Source organism: Macrobrachium nipponense, chromosome 11, assembly GCF_015104395.2.
Source record: "Macrobrachium nipponense isolate FS-2020 chromosome 11, ASM1510439v2, whole genome shotgun sequence".
In the NCBI taxonomy this organism is placed as follows: Eukaryota; Metazoa; Arthropoda; class Malacostraca; order Decapoda; family Palaemonidae; genus Macrobrachium; species Macrobrachium nipponense.
The window spans coordinates 2288749-2310536 of NC_061087.1; the positions used below are offsets into that span (position 1 = coordinate 2288749).

General features: G+C 43.3%; 1 pseudogene; it reads left to right on the forward strand.

The window, feature by feature from the left end:
* LOC135216233 (NFX1-type zinc finger-containing protein 1-like) overlaps positions 1-21788 on the forward strand; it is a 228053-nt pseudogene that overhangs the window by 31960 nt on the left and 174305 nt on the right.

The window sequence follows — 21788 nt, forward strand, 5'->3', positions numbered from 1 at the left end:
ATCATATATACATTCTCATTTCAAATAATTAAAATTGACTAAAATAAACAAAGAAAATAACTTCTGACCTTTGTTTACAAAAGTTTTTTCATAACTACTGAAAGCTTGCCAAGCAACCACTATAAGTAGCAAACAGTATTGTCTTCATTCTACAAAAAGAAAAAAATAGTTTCTCAACTTGTGCGGAAGGAAATGCTACTATGTTGACTTCCTTTGTAAGGAAATCCAAAGCCTAGTACCAAATCTTGCACTTTTTCAAAACTATACCTAATATAATGTTCAACCCCTAAATGTTAGGCCATAGAATTAGCCTTTAAATATCTATACAGTACTATTATATACCACATATTTCCGTGTATAAGACGACCTTTAGATAAGACGAGGTAAAATATCATTTCCGTGTATAAGACGACCTTTAGATAAGACGAGGTAAAATATCATGGCAGATTTTCATGAATTTATCTCATATCTGTAGTATAAGACGACTTCTAAATTACAAAACTGGAAATTTTTTAAATTATTTTTTTATTTTTTTGAGAAAGTGATTATTTGCAAAAGTTAAATAGTACAACTATATTTGTAATAATGATGACAATAATAAAGGTGGTTTGCTTGTTGTGTCCAATTACAATAGTATTACTTGTTACTGTACATAATACAAAATATCAACTTCATGTTCACCAGTTGCATTTGATATCATTAAAATCTCAAAATCTTGGCTGATTGAGTATTATCTATATCTTCATTGCAATTAATTGTTAAAAGAGATATAATTCAGAGATATTTTCTCGTAAATTAATGAAGTTTTGTTGAAAATATGCAACTTCATTGTATAAGCATTAGATGTGATTTCTTCAGTTCCTAACATCTCTTTTGCCTGGCCATTATTTGTTTTGTTCATTCTTGAGATCTCCATTGCATGAGGGATGAACAAAAATCTATTTTATTTTACTTATATGGAAGCCACCATTGAGAATTGGCAAGGTTTAACGTATAGAAGCCACCATTGAGAATTGGCAAGGTTTAACAACTTGACAATTTAACAGAGCTTCTAATAAACGCTCGATAGTTACGGTAAATGACGTCAGCAGTCGCCTGTTTCTCAATTCAGTTGTTTATGTCGATACAGGTTTACAATCGCTTCTTCCAGAATTGTAGATGGAAGTCAATTCAGAGATACATTTTTGTAAGTTATCAAACCTGGGTTAACAAGCTGATTCTGTATCATGTTTTTCATGTGCCTAAAAGGGAAACCATTGTTTGTTTACGTTCCATCACCATTCTCAAACAACCACTGATAACAATTCAATAATGAACAATATTGTTCATAAATATCATTCATAAGACTGAATTGTTCTAAACAGTTACAAACAGGTTTGCATGCTGCCTCACTTGATGTTCGCTGCAATTATTTTTAATAGCGAAGGGGAAAATGTGAAAAAAAGTTTCATAAAATCATTTAAAAAATAAAATCATTAAAAAAAAGTCATTGATAGTAACGGAGATGAGTTGTATGATAGTGCCAATGAAGCCAAAGTCAACTCGCCAGAATGAGACTGGAATCCTTATGATGGTGGCATGTGATGAATCTTGTTATTACTACCATAATTACACTTATCACTGAAATTTCTGAAAGGTTATTGAAAGATAAAGATTGCTCTGAGCGCAAGCCTAACTCATGTTTACATTTTCTCAGCTGGTATTGCGTAGGTGAAAGTTTGTTTGTTTATACGCGAACAAACCTTCGGTCTTAACAAGAGGATAATTTCTAGTGCCCAGCTGGATCTGGTTAAAAAACAGATGAAAGTAAGGAATCTTGTGATATCTGGCAATGCATGCATAGATCGGGTGAAGGATGGTCAAAGACCATTCACTTGCGATGACGCATCAGTCTTTTCTTTGACTGCCTGGGCGAGAGTTTACCTCTCTTGGCCTTTACCTGGTTCACTGCCCGTTTTGGTTGTGTTTAGTGTGTGTGTGTGTGTGTGTGTATGTGTGTGTGTTTGGCAGATATTATGGCTTCTTCTGCTTCTTCACGGCCTCGTCAATGTGTGGCCTGGAATTCCAGGTTTTCCGTGTTCTCGTTTTTGGCTTCGGCGGCAGCTGACCCCCACATCGTGCTCTAGGTGCCGTTCTACTTTTTGTACTTAAAGAGTCTTTGCACGGAATGCTGGGCATGGCCTTAAGAACAGTGGAAGTCATTGTATAGCTAGAGAGAACATCGGAGGGTTTCGACTCTTCCTTCATGGGAAGGTTTTTCGCTCCTTCCCGATGATTCGTCTCGTGCAGTATTCAACCCCCATAGTAGAGTTGTTCCTGTGTCTCCTTCCGTTTCTTCCATTGATTTGTCGCTGGAAGTATCGTTACACTATAGAATACATGCAGGACAATTGACCTACACCTACACACAGGAAAAAACAAGCAAACAAACAAACAAACAAGTACTTACCAACCACTCCAGATACTCTGGGTTATGCTGTGCTGTCTGCTGGTCAAGGTCACTGAGACACCACGAACTACATGACAAAACCAAGAGCCACAACCCAACAACAACAACAACGACCACAAGTCAACAATAGCAAACCAACAAGGAACACAACCACAACTCAACAACAACAACAACCACCACCACCACCACCAAGGAACACAACCACAACAAAAGACCAATGCACAAACAATTACCAACACAAAAAAACAACAAAATAACAACACACACCTACTAAAAACACCAACAACAACCTTCAATCACAACTACTCATATAATCCAACAGGAACTCACACACAACTCAACAAAAACCTCACAGCACAACAACTCCTAAGCAACCAACATCAAACCCAACAACAGTCAGCAACAAACCAATAACACACTACTTAAATAACTTAACCAATCCCTCAACACTCTCCATAGACTGCTGCCAACACTATTGATTATCTCGGCTTCTGACTCAAGACCGACTAAAAAACTCAGTCAACCACAGAACTCTAACAACTAACAGCACCAGCAAACAACCCAGAACCCACTAACAGCCAATTCAGTCGTTAACCATCTCTCTCTCTCTCTCTCTCTCTCTCTCTCTCTCTCTCTCTCTCTCTCTCTCTCTCTCTCTCTCTCTCTCTCTCACCACACACACAGACGTCAAATGGAACTCTGCTCAGGCTACGGTGTACCCTGTCCTGAATGGGTTGCTTGCACACATTTTGGAGGCTGGCCAGGCCATCCCCCCTCCTCCTCAGGCTGGCCAGGCCATCCCCCCTTCTCCCGGCCTCGTCTTTGTGGGTAGTCTAGGTCAGCCATCTTGTATTGCTCCACCAGTGACTGTTGCCACTTCTTCGAGTCGGAGGGATGCTGTGGCATCAGCCCCGTTGATGACATCACAGGACCCGTTGTTGTGTATTCCTCCCAGTGGTGTCTGATTCCCCTTCTCACCGAGGGGAGGCCGTGACGTCATCACCACTTGTGACGTCATTCCCAGTCATCATCTGAGCACTGCCTCTCTCAGTCGTGACGTCATCTCTGCCACCCAGTTCGCTACTTCTCCCTTCCATGTCATCGGAGCCTTCTCTTGCAGATCAGTCTGAGGTTATATGCCAGGCAACAAGAGGAGCGCTTCGTAACACAGGTGTATACGAAACCCACAAACCTGGGCATGTGCCTGAACGGCAAGAGCGAGTGTCCAGAGAGATACAAGCGCACTGCGATCAGGCCTTCATCAGGAGAGCTCTCTCACACTGCTCTTCGTGGAAGGACACGCACACTGAATTAGAACGTGTTGCCCAAGTTTTAATTAACAACGGGTATTCCAACCGGGACATCACTAAATGCATTCGCAGAAACATCTATAAATGGTATCAGCAGGAGCCTCGTCCCGCCGCCCTTGAAGACGTCACTCTCTTTTACAAGGAAGTATTTTATAAGAAATACAAAGAGGACGAGCGAGCCCTTCGTACCATCATAGAAATGAACGTCTCCCCCACGGACCCTGCGAAAAAAGTGAAACTAATAATTTACTACAAGAGCAAGAAGACCAGTGGCCTGATTATGAAAAACAATCCAGCCCCCGTGATGCAGGACCCTCTCAAGAAAACTAACGTTGTCTACCAGTACAAATGCCCTGTCCGGGAATGCCCCGGCGCTTACATTGGTATGACGACTATGCGATTTTCGAAGAGGATATCCTGCCACGCTCAGGAAGGCGCCATCCATAATCATGCCAAAAACGTCCACAATACCAGGATAACTAGGAATGACATTATTCCTAATATCAGAATTATCGATAAGGCAGCAGACTACCGTCGCCTCCGCCTCTTGGAGGCCCTACACATCGGGAAGGAGAGACCCAGCCTCAACACCACCCAAGAGACTTCACTCCTCCCGACGGTGGCACGTAGGGCGCCGCCCGCCAACACCATAGAGCCAGTCGAACGGGCCAATCAGGTGCCCCCGTCTATCGGCAATGACCTTCCCAATACCACGCTCCCAGTCTCCAGCGTCCGCACGAGAAGAGCAGTGCGAGCTTCCACTTCTGCAAGACGGCTTGACTCAGGGACTTAATCCTCTGTTCAGCCAATGAAAACGCAGCGCCCATCAGACAGAGCACCTGGGACACAATAAATACCGCCGAACAACCCCATTCCAATCAGTTCAAGCTCACCTTTCCTTGAAAATGAACCGATGATACGGTTGGAAACGTTGGAATTCAGTTACGCCCTTAGACTAAGATTTGTTAACCACTTTTGTTATCATATCAATAAATTATTATTTTTAGAAAACATTTCTTTCACCGAGATATGAACATCGGCCAGCTATTAGCAAATATCAGCCCTGATGAGAAGAGAATAATAAGAAGAATTGAAAAGACCATATATAAAATCAATTCCACTGATGCTGCCATCATCTTTAACAAAAAATTTTTGAGAGAGGGTCTCCTACCTTCATATTATTATTATTATTATTATTATTATTATTATTATTATTATTATTATTATTATTTGAAAATATTAATAAACACATGCATCTACCATGAAAATTCTCTTATCACAGTAAGTGAGAGGAGTTATCCTTACGTAAGTGAAAAGGAAAGGTAATTTTTTATCTCTTTCAAATACTACCACATATGAATTTTGTAATTACAGTTTTATTATTATTATTATTATTATTATTATTATTATTAACAACAGAAAATATCAATAAACATTTTACATACTAGTACCATAAAAATTCTTTCATCTCGGTAAAGAGAGAGAGTGTGTGTTTATCTCTCTGTTCTCTCAGAAAATTCTCAGGTTCCAGCGAAACAGAGGGAGGGAGTTACCACTATGACATACATATCCTGTGTGGAGAGAGAGAGAGAGAGAGAGAGAGAGAGAGAGAGAGTTATCCTTAATTAAAAGAGTGAAATGGATAGGTTATTGTATTTCTTTAAAATACTATCATATAATATGAATTTTGTAATCACAGTTATATTATTATTATTATTATTTATGTTAGTGTATGCTGGAAGTAAACCCTCTTTTAAACATTTATTAAAAGTGATTGCTGCGTCAGCTGCATTAATTTCATACAAGTTCTTCTCTATTTTTCTAATTATTGCTTTCTCATTGTTGCTGAAACTGGTGAGCAACGCACCGAAGGTTGACATATCTCAATTAGGTCAAATGATTGGATTTTATTGGTAAAACATTTCAGTGGGGGTAGTCAAATTTTTGGGTATATCCCGTAGAGTTTATTGCAGATAGAATTAATGTTAAATTCTATTTCTTTTCTATTCTTTCGATTCTTTCCGGAATTCTTTTCGTCTGAATAAACCTCAGACATCCTCTTGGGCGGAGGTGGGTGAAGGACTGAAGTGAGAGGGTGAGTCCAGCTGCTTATATTCCTGTGGCGCACCAGGGGCCGTCGTGCCGCTGCCTTTTCATTGGCTAGTGGGTGGGGAGCTGCTTTTTCATTGGACCGCAATATAAGCAGCTAGACTCACCCTGTCACTTCAGTTCTTCACCCACCTCCGCCCAAGAGGATGTCTGAGGTTTATTGAGACGAAACGTCCAGAAAGAATAGAAAAGAAATAGAATTTAACATCAATTCTATCTGCAATAAACTCTACAGGATATACCCAAAAATTTGACTACCCCCACTGAAATTTTTTACCAATAAAATCCAATCGTTTGACCTAATTGAGATATGTCAATCTTCGGTGCGTTGCTCACCAGTTTAAGCAACAATGAGAAAGCAATAATTCGAAAAATAGAGAAGAACCTGTATAAAATTAATGCAGCTGAGGCAGCAATCACTTTTAATAAAACATATTATTATTATTATTATTTTATTATTGATTATTCTTATTATTATTAATTATTATTATTATTTTTTTTTTTTTTATTTTTTATTATTATTTTTTTTTTTTATTTTTTTTTGCTCTATCACAGTCCTCCAATTCGACTGGGTGGTATTTATAGTGTGGGGTTCCAGGTTGCATCCTGCCTCCTGAGGAGTCCATCACTTTTCTTACTATGTGTGCCGTTTCTAGGATCACACTCTTCTGCATGAGTCCTGGAGCTACTTCAACCTCTAGTTTTTCTAGGTTCCTTTTCAGGGATCTTGGGATCGTGCCTAGTGCTCCTATGATTATGAGTACGATTTCCACTGGCATATCCCATATCCTTCTTATTTCTATTTTCAGATCTTGATACTTAAACATTTTTTCCCTCTCTTTCTCTTCAACTCTGGTGTCCCATGGTATTGGGACATCAATGAGTGATATTTTCTTCTTGACTTTGTCAATCAATGTCACGTCTGGTCTGTTTGCACGTATCACCCTATCTGTTCTGATACCATAGTCCCAGAGAATCTTTGCCTGATTGTTTTCTATCACTCCCTCAGGTTGGTGCTCGTACCACTTATTACTGCAAGGTAGCTGATGTTTCTTGCACAGGCTCCAGTGGAGGGCTTTTGCCACTGAATCATGCCACTTTTTGTACTGGTTCTGTGCAAGTGCCGGGCATTCGCTTGCTATGTGGTTTATGGTTTCATTTTTCGTATTGCACTTCCTACATATGGGAGAGATGTTATTTCTGTCTATCGTATTTTGAACATATCTGGTTCTTAGGGCCTGATCTTGTGCCACTGTTATCATTCCTTCAGCTTCCTTCTTTAGCTCTCCCCTCTGTAGCCATTGCCACGTGTCATCGCTGGCTAGTTCTTTAGTCTGTCTCATGTATTGTCCGTGCATTGGTTTGTTGTGCCAGTCCTCTGTTCTGTCTGTCATTCTCCTGTCTCTGTATATTTCTGGGTCTTCGTCTACTTTTATTAGTCCTTCTTCCCATGCACTCTTTAGCCACTCGTCTTCACTGGTTTTCAGATATTGCCCCAGTGCTCTGTTCTCGATGTTGACGCAGTCCTCTATACTTAGTAGTCCTCTCCCTCCTTCCTTTCGTGTTATGCATAGTCTGTCCGTATTTGCTCTTGGGTGTAGTGCTTTGTGTATTGTCATATGTTTCCTGGTTTTCTGATCTATGCTGCGGAGTTCTGCCTTCGTCCATTCCACTATTCCTGCGCTGTATCTGATTACTGGCACTGCCCATGTCTTTATGGCTTTTATCATATTTCCGGCGTTGAGTTTTGACTTGAGTATCGCCTTGAGTCTCTGCACATATTCTTTCCTGATCGTGTCCTTCATCTCTTGGTGTTTTATATCCCCTCCTTCCATTATTCCCAGGTATTTGTATCCTGTCTCATCTATGTGTTTGATGTTGCTCCCATCTGGTAGCTTTATCCCTTCAGTTCTCGTTACTTTGCCTTTTTGTATGTTGACTAAGGCGCATTTTTCAATTCCGAACTCCATCCTGATATCCCCAGATACAATCCTTACAGTCTGGATTAGGGTATCTATTTCCTTGATGCTCTTACCATACAGCTTGATGTCATCCATGAACATCAGATGGTTGATTCTGTTGCCTCTTTTCTTGAGTTGGTACCCGGCATCCATCTTCTGTAGTACTTTTGTCATGGGAATCATGGCTACTACGAAGAGTAGTGGGGACAGTGAGTCGCCCTGGAAGATCCCTCTCCTGATATTAATCTCTGCTAGTCTTATTCCAGAGCTTGTAAGTATTGTATTCCAGTTTCGCATTGTATTTTTGAGGAAGCTGATGGTGTTTTCCTCTGCCCCATATATTTTCAGGCATTCTGTTAGCCATGTGTGTGGTATCATGTCGAAGGCTTTCTTATAGTCTATCCATGCCATGCTTAGGTTGGTTTTCCTTCTCTTACTGTTCTTCATTACCATTTTGTCTATTAGGAGCTGGTCTTTTGTGCCCCTACACTTCCTTCTGCAGCCTTTCTGTTGGTGGGGGATGGTGTTTGTCTCCTCTAGGTAGTTGTATAGCCTTTCACTGATGATACCTGTTAGTAACTTCCACATTATTGGTAGGCAGGTGATAGGCCTGTAGTTACTGGCTATATTTCCCTTACTCTTGTCTTTTTGTACTAAGGATGTTCTTCCTGTGGTCATCCATTTGGGTGCATGGTGATTTGAGATACAATGCTGGAGTTGTTCTGCTATTCGTGGGTGTAGGGCCTTGAAGTTTTTGAGCCAGTATCCATGGACTTCATCGGGACCTGGGGCTTTCCAGTTTGGCATTTTCTTTAGTTGGTGTCTGACTGTGTCTGTCGTGATCTCTGTGAATCTTTGTTTTATTCTCCCTGTTTCTTCTTCCTTGACTTCCTGGAGCCATGTTGCATGTTTGTTGTGTGATACTGGATTGCTCCATATGTTTTCCCAGAGTCTCTTACTTGGTTCGGCTTCAGGAATTTCTGGGTGGTTGTTTTCCCCTCTTAGTTGGCTGTATAGTCTTTTCTGATTGGTTCCTAATAGTTTGTTCTGTTGGTATCCCTTATTCCTGTTCATGTACCGTTGGATCTTATGTGCTTTGGCCTTAAGCCTCTGTTTTGCATCTTCTATTGTGTTGTTTAGTCCCCTCTCTTGTACTTTGTATTTCTTGTTGAGTTCCTCCCTTGTTTTCTTGCTTCTTAGCCTCACAACAGCTCCTCCCCCTCCATCCCATTACTTGACATATCTGACAGCCTTAGTACTTGAAGTTTGAGAGAGAAGACTAGGATTTCCTTCATTCTTACATAATTTTTCAGATTTATAAACTAAAATCTTCCTAGTTCACTTTATTATTTTCTTTAATGAATTGATATTATTGCTGTATACATTAATATTAATATTTAAAAATAGTAAATCAGTTATTTATACAAAAAAAACCCATACATCTCTGTAGGAGAGAGAGAGCGAGAGAGTTATTTTTATTATGTGATATCATTTAATCTTAGTAATCTTCCTAATACAGTATTAATCAGTATTAATTTTTGAAAATTAGTAAATCATTTTTGTACCATAAAAATGCATTTAGTCATGAAAGTAACATCAAAATACACTAATTAGTAATCTTCCTAATACAGTATTAATCAGTATTAATTTTTGAAAATTAGTAAATCATTTTTGTACCATAAAAATGCATTTAGTCATGAAAGTAACATCAAAATACACTAATTAGTGATGATTTTTGCCGGAAAATCCTGCGATTAGGCGAATCGCCCGCAAATAATGGGTAGATATGGTCTAGAGAGAAATCCGCGAATCCGGATTTCCCCCTCTACACCATGTTGGTGTATCAAGTGTTGAAAAGCTAAGGACTTTGCTATTTCTTCGCCTACGAGGGAGGAACTATGCGGACATGTTCTCAAGACTGTTGGTGTTTCGGAGAGTATTAGTGACTTCGTCCTCTGCATCGAATCGTGGTGTGTTTCAACTTCCCCCGTCCGTGCACATCTCGTGTGTTGCAACCTCCCCCGTCCATGCACATCGCGAGCGTGTTGCAACCTCCCGAGAGTGTTAGTGTATCTTCATTTGTGTATTCTGTAGCGGCTGCTTCGTCCTCTGCATCGAATCGCGGGCGTGTTGCATTTTCCCCCGTCCGTACATGTCTCGAGTGTGTTGCAACCTCCCCTGTCAGTGCACATAATGCAAGTGCTCCTTCTTCTCGAAGCCTATTCGTCGCCGTAAGGATCTCAAGGCGCCTGTCAATAGGTCAGAGGTGGTGAGCATGAAGTTGCTGCAGCAGGAGTGTTTGCCTGCCCCTCTCACTGATGCTTCTAAGAGTTCGATTCTTGAGGATTCTCCTTCGATCTCAAGTGTTCGGGATTCCTCTCCAACTCATGTTCGTAAGTCGGCCACGCCCATGACCATTCATGGATATGTTAATGAATCATCTGTTGGAGGAGAACGTAGTGATGTTTGTAGTGTTATAGTGGGTTTGTCTCAGGAGCTGATGCGTGGACCCAGCCCAGACAGGTTAGTTGGTGTTTTGGGCTGTTTGGCTGCTGATCCTACCGTTAATTTTAATGAAGAAGGTGCCTTAAAGGAGCATACACATCCTTCTCATCGTCGGTCTCCGTTGCCGGAGCAGGAGGAGGGAGAGACAAGAGTTTTTGTCTTCCTTTTCGGAGTTTATTGATCTCATTCGTGGGTTCAACAATTTGGAAAGAAGGTCTCAGGCTCAGTTGTCTTCCCTCTTTCTTGCTTGGAAGCCTTGGTGGGAGCTATGCAGGATCCCAAATCTTCTCTCCAGCTTCCCTTTCAGGGCACGTCCAGTTGGTCTTGCATAGTTAATGCCTCTGTTTCGGACTGGGACGGTTCGCTCCACTCTAGGGGCTCTACCAAGCTGCTACTACTGCCTCTCATGGGGCTAGGACGCACTGTGCTACAAACTATTTTTTTTTTTTTTTTATGTTGCACCATCTTAACGCAGACATCATTCGCATGAAGCCGGATTGACTTTGGAGCAGGTGTGATCGGTGGCTCCGTCCTCGTCTCCGCAGGCTGCCTCAGCATTGGAATCTATGGCAGACTCCATGTTGCTCACGGTTTCTTGGCTGGACTTCTGGTCTGTGGTCATTGCCAAGATAGCTTCTGATAGGTCCCCAGAAGGGTTGGTGACTGCATCCTCTCTTGCCAATCTGTTGCAGTCCGGAGGCAAGGCGTTTTCGTATATGGCTCACCTCAGTGTTAATTTATGGGCTAACCTTATGCTGATTAAAATACGATAGGCCAGTGCCGGGCTGACACCAAGACAGACTGGTGCACCAGGCCGTGTCTCAAGTCGGAGTCTCGTACTCGGAGACATCCGGATCCTCCTCCTCCCTCTGTCCAGCAGTAGTCAAGAAGATTGTCACCTGGTAGGCTGTCGAGGAATTATAGTTTGGCAGGGCCTTCCCGTTCGACTCAGTCTTGGTTAGAGGATCAACGTCTCTTTCGCTCTCGTTCCTTTAGGCCAAGAAGGGCCCCAAGGGTCAGAGGTAATGGGGCCCTTGGTAGGTTAGGCGCCTCTCCCTCTCCTGTGCCACGGGGGGGGTTGCCTAGTGGGGCCATTGGGCTAAGTGGTCGAGTTATGGGGCGGAGAAGTGGGTGGTAGATGTCCTTCGGTTGGGGTACCTACTGCCATTCGATTTCTCTTCCCCTCTGTTGGACAAACCGCAGCTCACGAAGGCATATCCTCCAGATTCTCTGAAGTTCTTGGCTCTTCAGGAGGAGGTGCAGAAGATGCTGGACAAGGTTGCGACAGAGGAAATGGTGCGTCTGTCTCCGGGGTTTTACAGTCACATCATCTTGGTGCTCAAGGCGTCGGAAGGATGGAGATGGAAACCTGTGATCGACTTATCCACCTTGAATCACTTCATCAGGAAGACACGGTTCAAGATGGGAGACCCCTCGTTCAGTGTTGGCAGCCGTGAGGGAAGGCGACTTCATGATGTCGATAGACTTAAGGGACGCACACTTCCAAATCCCTGTTCATCTGACGTCCAGGAAATTCCTTCGCTTCTCTCTTGGGAACAAGATGTTTGAGTTCAAAGTCCTATGCTTCGGGCTGACAACAGCCCCTCAAGTGTTCACAAGGGTCTTCTCTTGTGTCAAGTTGGGCCATGCTCAGGGGATCTGTTTGCAGGCATACCTTGACAATTTCTTGGTCTTGGCAGTTTCCAAGGAAAAGCTGCTGCAGGACAAGGATCGTCTACTTTGGTTCTGTCTGGAATTGGGCATTGTAGTCAACCAGGAAATGTCGAACCTCGTACCCAGTCAAAGGATTTTGTACTTGGGCATGGTCATCGATACAACAGTGGCAAAAGTTTTCCCGTCAGATCAGAGATTGGAGAAGTTGCAGGTGGTGGTTTTGCGACTCGCTTCAACAGGAAGCTGGAGATATTCTATTTAATGGTCCCAGATCCTTTAGCATTGGGAGAGGACTTATTCCAACATCCCCGGGACAACCTGGAGTTGTATGCCTTCCCTCCGTTTTGTTTGATCTGTCAATTTCTGAACAGGCTAATGAGTTCACAGGGTCTCAAGATGACTTTAGTAGCCCCTCTGTGTCCTCAAGCGGAGTGGTTCCCAGATCTGCTGTAGAATCCCTCCTTTCACGTTTGGAGGCTTTCAAGTTTCTCCGAGCGAGAGGCTTTTCTTGGACGGCAGGGCATATGTCCAGTAGTCTCAGAAAGTTGACCTCTGTGGTTTCCAAGGCAATAAGCGATCTACTGTAATTGGTGTTGTAACAGGGTTTTTCTCCAATCGCAATGTATATTCAGCAAATAGCAGACTTTTAACCTTCCTCAGAGACGAGAAACATTTGTCCGTTTCTGCCATTAGAGGCTACGGGCGGCCCTGAGTTTGGTGTTACACCTTAAAGGTATCGACATCTCCTCTTCCTGGGAACTTTCCTTCTAGTTAAGGGGTTTGAGCAGTCGAGTTCTACTAGAGAGCTTAACTCTTTCATATCTGCTTAGTTTTGAGCACTGTGTCCCCAGATATCTGAGGTGTCTGGGAGCGCTCGACAGTGCGAAAAAATTATTATTTTGAAAATTCAGCAAAAATATAAATTTTATGCCAACATTGTTCATTTTCATACAATGAACTTACCTGTCAGATATATACTTAGCTAAGACTCCGTCGTCCCCGACAGAAATTCAAATTTCGCGCCACTCGCTACAGGTAGGTCAGGTGATCTACCGGCCTGCCCAGGGTGGCAGGACTAGGAACCATTCCCGTTTTCTATCATATTTTCTCTGTCGCCGGTGGTATCAACATTGTTGTTACTACCTCCTGACTGGAATTCGCTTTTCAAGACTTTTTGATCAACTTTATTGGATTTTTTGGTGACGTACCTGGATCGTTGTTTTGGCATTCGCTACCGTGGACTGGATTTGGACTTGCTTTTGATTTTTCTGCTAGAATGTCTGATTCAAGTGTTAGTGTGAGAGTGTGTGTGAATGTAGGCTGCAAGGTGAGGATACCGAAGGCTTCGGTTGATCCTCACACTGTATGTCGTAAGTGTAGGGGGTTTGAATGTTCTTTAGCTAACACCTGTAATGAGTGTGAAAAGTTGAATGCTAATGAATGGAAGACTCTAACTTCTTACTTGAAGAAGTTAGAGAGGGATAGAATTAGACGGGCTGCACATAAGGGTGTAAGTACAAGGCCTATTGAGCCTTTTTCTGAGTCTAACTCTCCTGTTATTAATTATTTTGATTCTCCCTCTGTATCTGAACCCTCACAGGCTTTGCATTCAGATTCGGCTTCTGAAATCGCCAATCTGAAGGCTACTCTTCGTAAGATGAAGACAAAAATGGCGGCCATGCAAGGTAAGGGAAGTGATAGCGATTTGCTTAGTGAAGTGAGTGTTCCCAGTGTTGTGGAGGGGGCGTCTGACCGTCCCTGCGATGCTCCCAGGCCTAGACCTCTTCCAAGCTCACATACCCAGAGGAGAAGGAAAGTCGAAAGCCTTACGGAGGTCGTGGGGAATCCCCAACGGTCAGGCGTCCCTTCAGCAGGCTCTGTTTCGCAACAGACTGCTCAGGACCGCTTTAATAGAAGCGTCCTACGAGATTGTTTCTCTTCGTCCGGTTCTCCTTCACCTAAACGAGGGTGGAAGGACTCGGATCTATCTAGGCCACTGAAAAGGCACTGGAAGGAACCCGCGTTTGACTCGAGCCCAGAGCGCTTCTCGGAGGAAGCCCCCTCTTCTATCAAGAAGGCTAAGATGGTCTCGACGTCTCCACGATCGGTAGTTGAGGATCGCACACCTTCGAGGTCTCCTGCTTCTTCTATTGAAGAGGACGCTGGTGTGGCTTCAAAGAGGATTTTGTTAGCTGTGCAAGAACAGTTAGCCTCTTTAGTCGGAGTTCTTTCGAGGGATCCCCCTCGCAAAAAGGACGCTAGACTTCCTATTAAGAAGTCTCGTCTCCTTTCGCCTGCCAGACGTGAAGCGTCCTCCAGGCTTACGGTACCAGATAGACTAGATAAGTCTTTCAGACCCGAACAGCTTTCTAGGCATGAAGAGCCTTACAAGCGCGAGACGTCTTCCAGGCGCGAAGATTCTAACAGGCGTCAGGAGCTAGCCAAGCGCGTTGCACCAGACAAGGATACTCTCAGGCGCGAGACTCCAGCCAGGTTCGAGACGCCAACCAGGTACGAGAAATCAGCCAGGCGCGAGGCGCCAGCCAGGCGCAAGGAGTCAGCCAAGCGCGAGGCGCCAGCCAGGCGCTAAGAGTCAGCCAAGCGCGAGGCGCCAGACAAGCGCGAGGTGTCAGCCAGGCGCGAGACGCCAGCCAAGCACGAGGAGCCAGCCAAGCGAGAAGCTCCAGCCAAGCGCGAAGCGCCAGCCAAGCGCAAGGAGCTTGCCAGGCGTGAGAAGTCAAGCAGACGCGAGACACCTAGTAGACTTGAGAGAGAATCTGTTCACTCGATGAGTCCCTCTCCTAGTAGGAGTTTGTCTCCAGTAGAGAGAGAAGTTGGTGAAGATCCTCTCGTATTTCAAGCGGATTCTCCTCACGGGTTGGACGTAGATTCGGAAGACGAGACTAATGGTAGAGAAGGCTTCTCTAACTATAGAATTTTGACAGCCCTTCTTTTGCAAGAGTATGGAGATTCGTTGACTCCTGCTGCTCCTCCTTCGCCTCGATCACTTTTTTCGAGTGCAATCGTACCAAAGTCTTCGTCGGTTCTGAAGATGAGACCGACTATCTCTATGAAGAGAGCTCTACAGTCGCTTGACAAGTGGATGTTGTCAAAGAAGGAACTGGTCAGAACCACCTTCTGTATGCCTCCAGCCATACTTTCTGGAAAAAGAGGTGTGTGGTACAGAACTGGGGAGAACATGGGCCTTTCTCTCCCAGTCAAGAGCGGATCTATCTGGGGATTCGGATAGTTTCTCTGGCTTTTCGGGCTTTTCCGTCGCCAGAGAGGATAGCTCGTTGCTACGAGAAACTAACGACCTTCCTAAAGAAAGATGCATGCACAGCGAGGGAAGTGGATGAGTCTGCTGGGGACACTCTCCTCGTTGGAGCAATTCGTTTCTCTAGGAAGGTTGCATCTCAGGCCTCTACAGTTCTTCCTATACCAGAACTGGGGCGTCGCTCCCTAGATCTGGAGTTCTCCTTCAAGATCTCAAGGGGAATCAAGAGGGACCTTCGGTGGTGGAACAACCCACTCCGTTTTGTGGAAGGAATGTCTCTTTACATGCCGAACCCCAACCATGTGTTGTTTTCTGACGCGTCGGAAGCAGGTTGGGGAGCGACGCTCGGGACAAGAGAAGTGTCAGGCACCTGGAAGGGGGATCAGGTGTCCTGGCACATCAACAAGAAAGAGTTGATGGCAGTCTGGATGGCATTGAAAGCCTTCGAGCCCCACGTCCGAAATGCAGTAGTTCAGGTCAATTCAGACAACACCACAGCCTTGGCGTACATCAAAAAACAGGGGGGGACACACTCCTTCTCCCTGTACGAAACAGCAAGGGATCTTCTGCTGTGGTCTCAAGCAAGGAAGATCAGTCTTCTCACCAGATTCGTACAGGGAGAAAGGAACGTCAGGGCCCATCTCCTGAGCAGGAAGAATCAACTCCTGCCTTCCGAGTGGACCCTCCACTCAGAAGTATGCCAAGACCTGTGGAGAAGATGGGGCAGGCCTCACATCGACCTCTTTGCAACAGCAAGGAACGCAAGGATAGAACTTTACTGCTCCCCGATCTCAGACCCAGGGGCAGTATCAGTGGATGCGTTTCTCCTAGATTGGACAGGTCTAGATGTCTACGCCTTTCCCCCCTTCAAAGTACTGGGACAAACCCTCAAGAAATTTGCTATCTCAGAGATGACAAGAATGACGCTAGTAGCTCCGTTCTGGCCCGCCCAAGATTGGTTCACAGAGGTACTGGAATGGTTGGTGGACTTTCCAAGAGCACTTCCACAAAGACAAGATTTGCTCAGACAACCCCACTTCGACAGGTATCACAGAAACCTCCCCGCTCTCAATCTGACTGGCTTTCGACTGTCAAAAGTCTTGTCATAGCGAAGGGGTTTTCGACAAAAGCTGCTAGCTAAGGCTATCGCCTCAGCTAGAAGACCTTCGACCCTTAAAGTCTACCAGTCGAAGTGGGACGTCTTTTGCCGGTGGTGCAGGAACCAGAAGTTTCCCTCTTCCAGTACCTCTGTGACTCAGATCGCAGATTTCCTAGTTTTCCTCAGAGAAAAATGCGGTTTGGCAGTATCTACCATCAAAGGCTACCGGAGCATGCTGGCTGCAGTGTTCAGACATAGGAACTTAGATCTTTCGAATAACAAAGATCTGCATGATCTTTTAAGATCTTTCGAAACTGCCAGAAAACTTCGAACGAAGTTCCAAGTTGAATCTGGACGTGGTTCTTTGTTTCCTGAGGTCCTCTAGGTTTGAGCCACCACAGTTAGCCTCCTTCAAAGATCTTACGAGGAAAGCTCTGTTTCTCATGGCTCTAGCATCCGCTAAAAGGGTTAGTGAGATTCATGCCCTAGAAGGAAGGGTAGGTTTCAAAGTAGATTCCGTGATTTGTTCCTTCCTTCCTTCGTTTTTAGCAAAGAATGAGAACCCCTCAAATCCTTGGCCAAGGAGCTTTGAGGTTCGTGGATTATCTGCCCTAGTAGGGGAAGAACCCGAAAGAACTCTTTGCCCTGTTAGGAGTTTATAATACTACCTTCAGAAGAAGAAAACCCTTAAGGGCATTGAGGACAGACTATGGTGCTCTGTAAAGGACCCCAGCAGACCATTGTCGAAAAATGCGCTGTCTTTCTTCATTAGAAGTCTAGTGAAAGAAGCACATAGATCTTGTAATGAAGAACATTACAAGCTCCTAAAAGTCAAGGCTCATGAAGTGAGAGCCATTGCCACTTCCTTGGCCTTTAATAAGAATATGTCTCTTCAGAATCTGACGAAAACTACATTCTGGAGATGTAATTCAGTATTCGCCAACCACTACCTTAAAGACATCAGTATTACGTATGACGAGTGCTTCGCATTAGGCCCGTACGTATTGGCGGATTCGGTGCTGGGGCAGGGAGCTGGAACATATCCTTAGTAGTTTTTTCCCTTGTTTTTGGTAATTGAGTTCATATGCTTGTATGAAAAATGATGCAGGTAGGCATCTTTTTTCGTTTCGTAATACTAATAACTTTAGTTTGGTTAGGTGATCGGATTTGGTTTGAAGCTCCCTGCGTTGGTAGTGGACAGGTTCTGTCATAGAAGAGGGCGAATCCCCATTGACATGATCCGACTTGGATTCTACTAAGTAAGCGGATATCAAGTCCCGTTAGTTGACCCAAAGAGTCTTTTCAGCTGTAGGTCACGCCCTCGCTGTAGCTCTTATGGCTATGCAGACTAATAGACAGTACCTATGAAGTCTTCAGCCTAAACAGGTAAGAACCAAGGTTATTTTTATACTACAACAGGTGTTGTCTACCTTTTCTTTGTTATTTTCTGTCTTGTACCCTCCACCAAGGGTGTCAATCAGCTAAGTATATGTCTGACAGGAAAGTTCATGTACAAAAATGATATTGTTATTTTACAATAAAGTTTTGTACATACTTACCTGGCAGACATATACGATTGATGGCCCTCCCAGCCTCCCCTCAGGAGACAGGTAGAAGAGAGAAAAAATCTGGCAAGAAAGGTACGTTGGTTCTTACACCCGCTTCCCAGCGGCTGGTAAGGTAGATCACCTGACCTACCTGTCGCGTTTGCCGCGAGTTTTGAATTCTGTCGTGACGTCAGAGACGTAAGCTAAGTATATGTCTGCCAGGTAAGTATGTACAAAACTTTATTGTAAAATAACAATATCATTTTCATTGATATAGAATTATTCCTCAAATAGGCTATTTGTTATGAAGAAAACTAGTACGCTGTACTGCCATTACTACTACTATTTTACTAATACTTTACTACTTTTTCTGTTGCTTTGTTTCAACTACTTTACTACTATTTCTACTACTTTATAACTATTTCTACTTCTGCAATTACTTTTTCCACTAAATATTCCCATTTTTTCTATTATCCTTAATATATTTTTTTAGATTTTTTGCCTATGTGGTTAAAATATTCATTGATATATACACAATATTTTCACATAAGAAGGGGTTAAACACCAGTTAACTACCTTGTTAACAACTTGGTAAATGGTTGGTTTCAGCTTACACTAACGAATAATCCTACACTAAAGGCTTTTGTTTAGTTTTCCCATGAAAAATTGAAATTTCTGATAAGAATTAGTTATGCTGTGTATGGAATGGTTTCTTACTAATTTCATATGCATAAAAAGGTAAAAGATATTACCAATACAGATATCAAACTAACTGATGCTATGTATGAACTGAATGTTGTTTATTGATTAATCATGTTGGAATTTTTTGTTAGTAAAATCATGATGCTACAATATTTCCATTTATTTGCTCTGTAAAATGTCAGTTATTTTATGTAATACAACTATATTGCTCACCAATGTAGACTCACTAAGTTAAATATCACTTTGTTTCAGTTATCATTGAAGAAGCGGCTGAGATTTTGGAAGCCCATGTCATCACAGCACTCACTGCAAGGTGTCAGCATCTCATAATGATTGGTATGTATTTCTCTGCATTGAAAACAATTGGAACTGTAGACTTTTTACATCATTTTCAGATGGTTTCATTATATACACCATTTTGAGATGTTAAGAAACTTTTGTTTAGTTTTGTTTACTTAGAACATCTTAATTCCCTTTTATCTTGTAAAAATATTCCATCTCAGAACAGAAAAGTAGTTTCTCTGATAAATCTAAATCTAATTCCAAAGGAATTTAATGCTTGAGAAGTTGACAGTTTTAATATCAAAATATCTTTACCAGGTTACTGTTTCATTGGCAGTTTTATCTGTTAATGGCTGGATTTTATAGGGATTATTATCAGAAGTTCTGTTTAATATTTGTTCCCACACAATCTACAAACCCTCGGTCCTTTATATTAGGAATTACTTTACGGCAAAGCTGGAACGGCTGTTAAAACTTTTGAATAAGGTGGGTTGGCCAGTAACTACTGTCCGGTAGGCAGGGAGACTTGCTTGCCCAGATGTAAACACTCCACTTTGCTTTTGGCCATCTTCCAATAAAGATGTATGTTATGTGAGCTTTTGCTGACTGTCGTTAATGTCCTTTTTTGGTGGGTGCTTTCCTTTGTTGTTTTGATCTTATGAAATATACTGTGTTTTATATTAATATTCAACCCTGTTTGATATCTATTAATATTCAAGCCAAATTTTTGTGATCGCCTTGCTAACTGCCTTTCCCCATATTGTGTCTCAGGATTGATGGCAAGGGTGTAATACACACTTTTCACATCCTCACGCCATTTGATATTAAGGGATGGACAGTACATTTATTATAATTGTTTATAAGTTTTGCGCTTACATTTTCAATTATTCCTAGGAGGAAATTCGGTATGTTTGCCTTTTGGTTTTCCTTCCTGGTAATCATTCTTGTGGTGTTTCTCCTTCGAAGAGATATCTTTGCCCTCCTTGCATGTTTGTCAGGCTAGGAGGGTCGGGGCCGGTGTTGGCAAGTAGTCTTCTTTGTCTTGGAGGGCAGTGCCCTTCGGAACGAGAAGAGTGGCCTTTATTAAACATATTTTGTTTTTGCTTCAGGCTGACATTTAGCAGTCGTAGTATACAGCATTAATCGGTTTGATAGCTAACTTTGTTAGTTATCTTAACCCTTGGAAGTGTACCTGTGATGTGGGTTATCCTAACCCTCAGGAGTGTACCTGTGATGTTGGTTATCCTAACCCTTGGGCGTGTACCTGTGATACTTAAGAATGCTGTGGCACTGACCCTGGGGTGTGTGCTGTTCCCTTTTGAGCTGCATGTTAAATTGCTTCTGTTGCCCTGATGAATTGGGGCAGCTTTTACTTCCAGCTGACTTGTGATTCCTTTGTCTAGTGCTGCTGATGTATGGTCCTCATCGGTTAGCAAAAGCCCTGAGGAAGAAACATCATCCTCCGCTGCCCTTTTCCATGTTCTGAGGCTCAAGGAGGTCCTGGGAAACCGGATTACCCGATTTGCCAAAGTGGAGGAAGGCTGCTTCTCCCCCTCTTGAGAAGTCCTCCTGCAGGATTTCCAAGGGGCTGCCTCCTTCCGAAGAGGCACTGGGATCTCTCGTCAGCTCTTCCCAATTCTTTGGGTTCATGAAACGATTCACATACCCCTGGGTCTTTCGTTTCAGCAGCTGTGGGAGTGCAAGCTACAGTTTGCATTCCCATTATCAGTTTAGAGGCTCCACCTCTAGACTGGTGCTGTGTTGGGCGCTCTTTTACAAGTCGCTTCGAGTGCTTGTGTTTCTTATGATTCGTGAGCTTCCCGAGCTGTTGACTGAAAATGTTCTCTCCCTCCGAGTTCAGGCACAAGGTTGAGAGAAGGGGTGAGACATTCATGTGTCTTGTCTCTTCCTACCAGCTCTTCCGCTAGCATTTTCTGAGTGCTCGCTAGTGCCTGAAGGTTCCCACCTGGTATCCTGATTCTGAGGATTCGAACACCTGGAGAAGTGGGGAAGAGCTTCCCATTGAAAGTTCTGCGCAACTTCCAAGGGCTTGCTTGTCCCTCAGGAGGCAGTGATTCTCTTTGTGGCTTGAATCCAGTTTGCATTCTCCTATGGAGTCTCACATGTTGGGAGCCTTGAGTGCATGTTCTGTTGAATTGAGAGTTCTTAGATGCCTGCATCTAAGAATGTTCTGTGCGTGTTCCTCCTTCCCTTATTTGGAAGTTGAGAGAGGACTACTCCTGAAGATTGTTTTGCAAGATTTGGGAGTCTTGCTAAGCGCTCAAATTCTTTGGAATTTCAGGCACTCTCCAAGTTCTTGGTCTCTTGTAAGTCCGAATAATTGGGCGAGACAAGGCACTCACAATGATTGTATTTACGAGATTTGGGAATCTTGCCAAGTGCTTAAAATCCTTGGAATTTCAGGTGCTCAGCAAGTGCTTAGTTTCTTGTTAGTCCTAGCACTCTGATGAGACGAGGCATTCCCAACGATTGTCCTTACGAGTTTCAGGAGTCCTGCCGAGCGCTTGAATTCCTTGAAATTTGAGCACTTGGTTTCCTTGTAAGTCCGGCCACTCAAGCGAGATTAGAAACTCTAACCAATGATTGATCTTACAAAATTCAGGAGTCTTGCTGAGGTTGAACACTGAAATTCGTTAGAATTTTTGGGGCTTGCATTCTTTGAATCATGAGTGTTCTAGAATCGTGAGTGTTCTGAGAGCAAGAGACTGTTCATGCAGGATTCAGAATTACTTGATATTTCCGGCACTCGCCAAAAGCTCAAATTCTTTGGAATCATGAGTGCTCGGTGAGTCTGTGGTCAGGTTCCATTCTTGTGCCTCGGACAATAGGGTCAGAGCACGTTGGGCAGAATA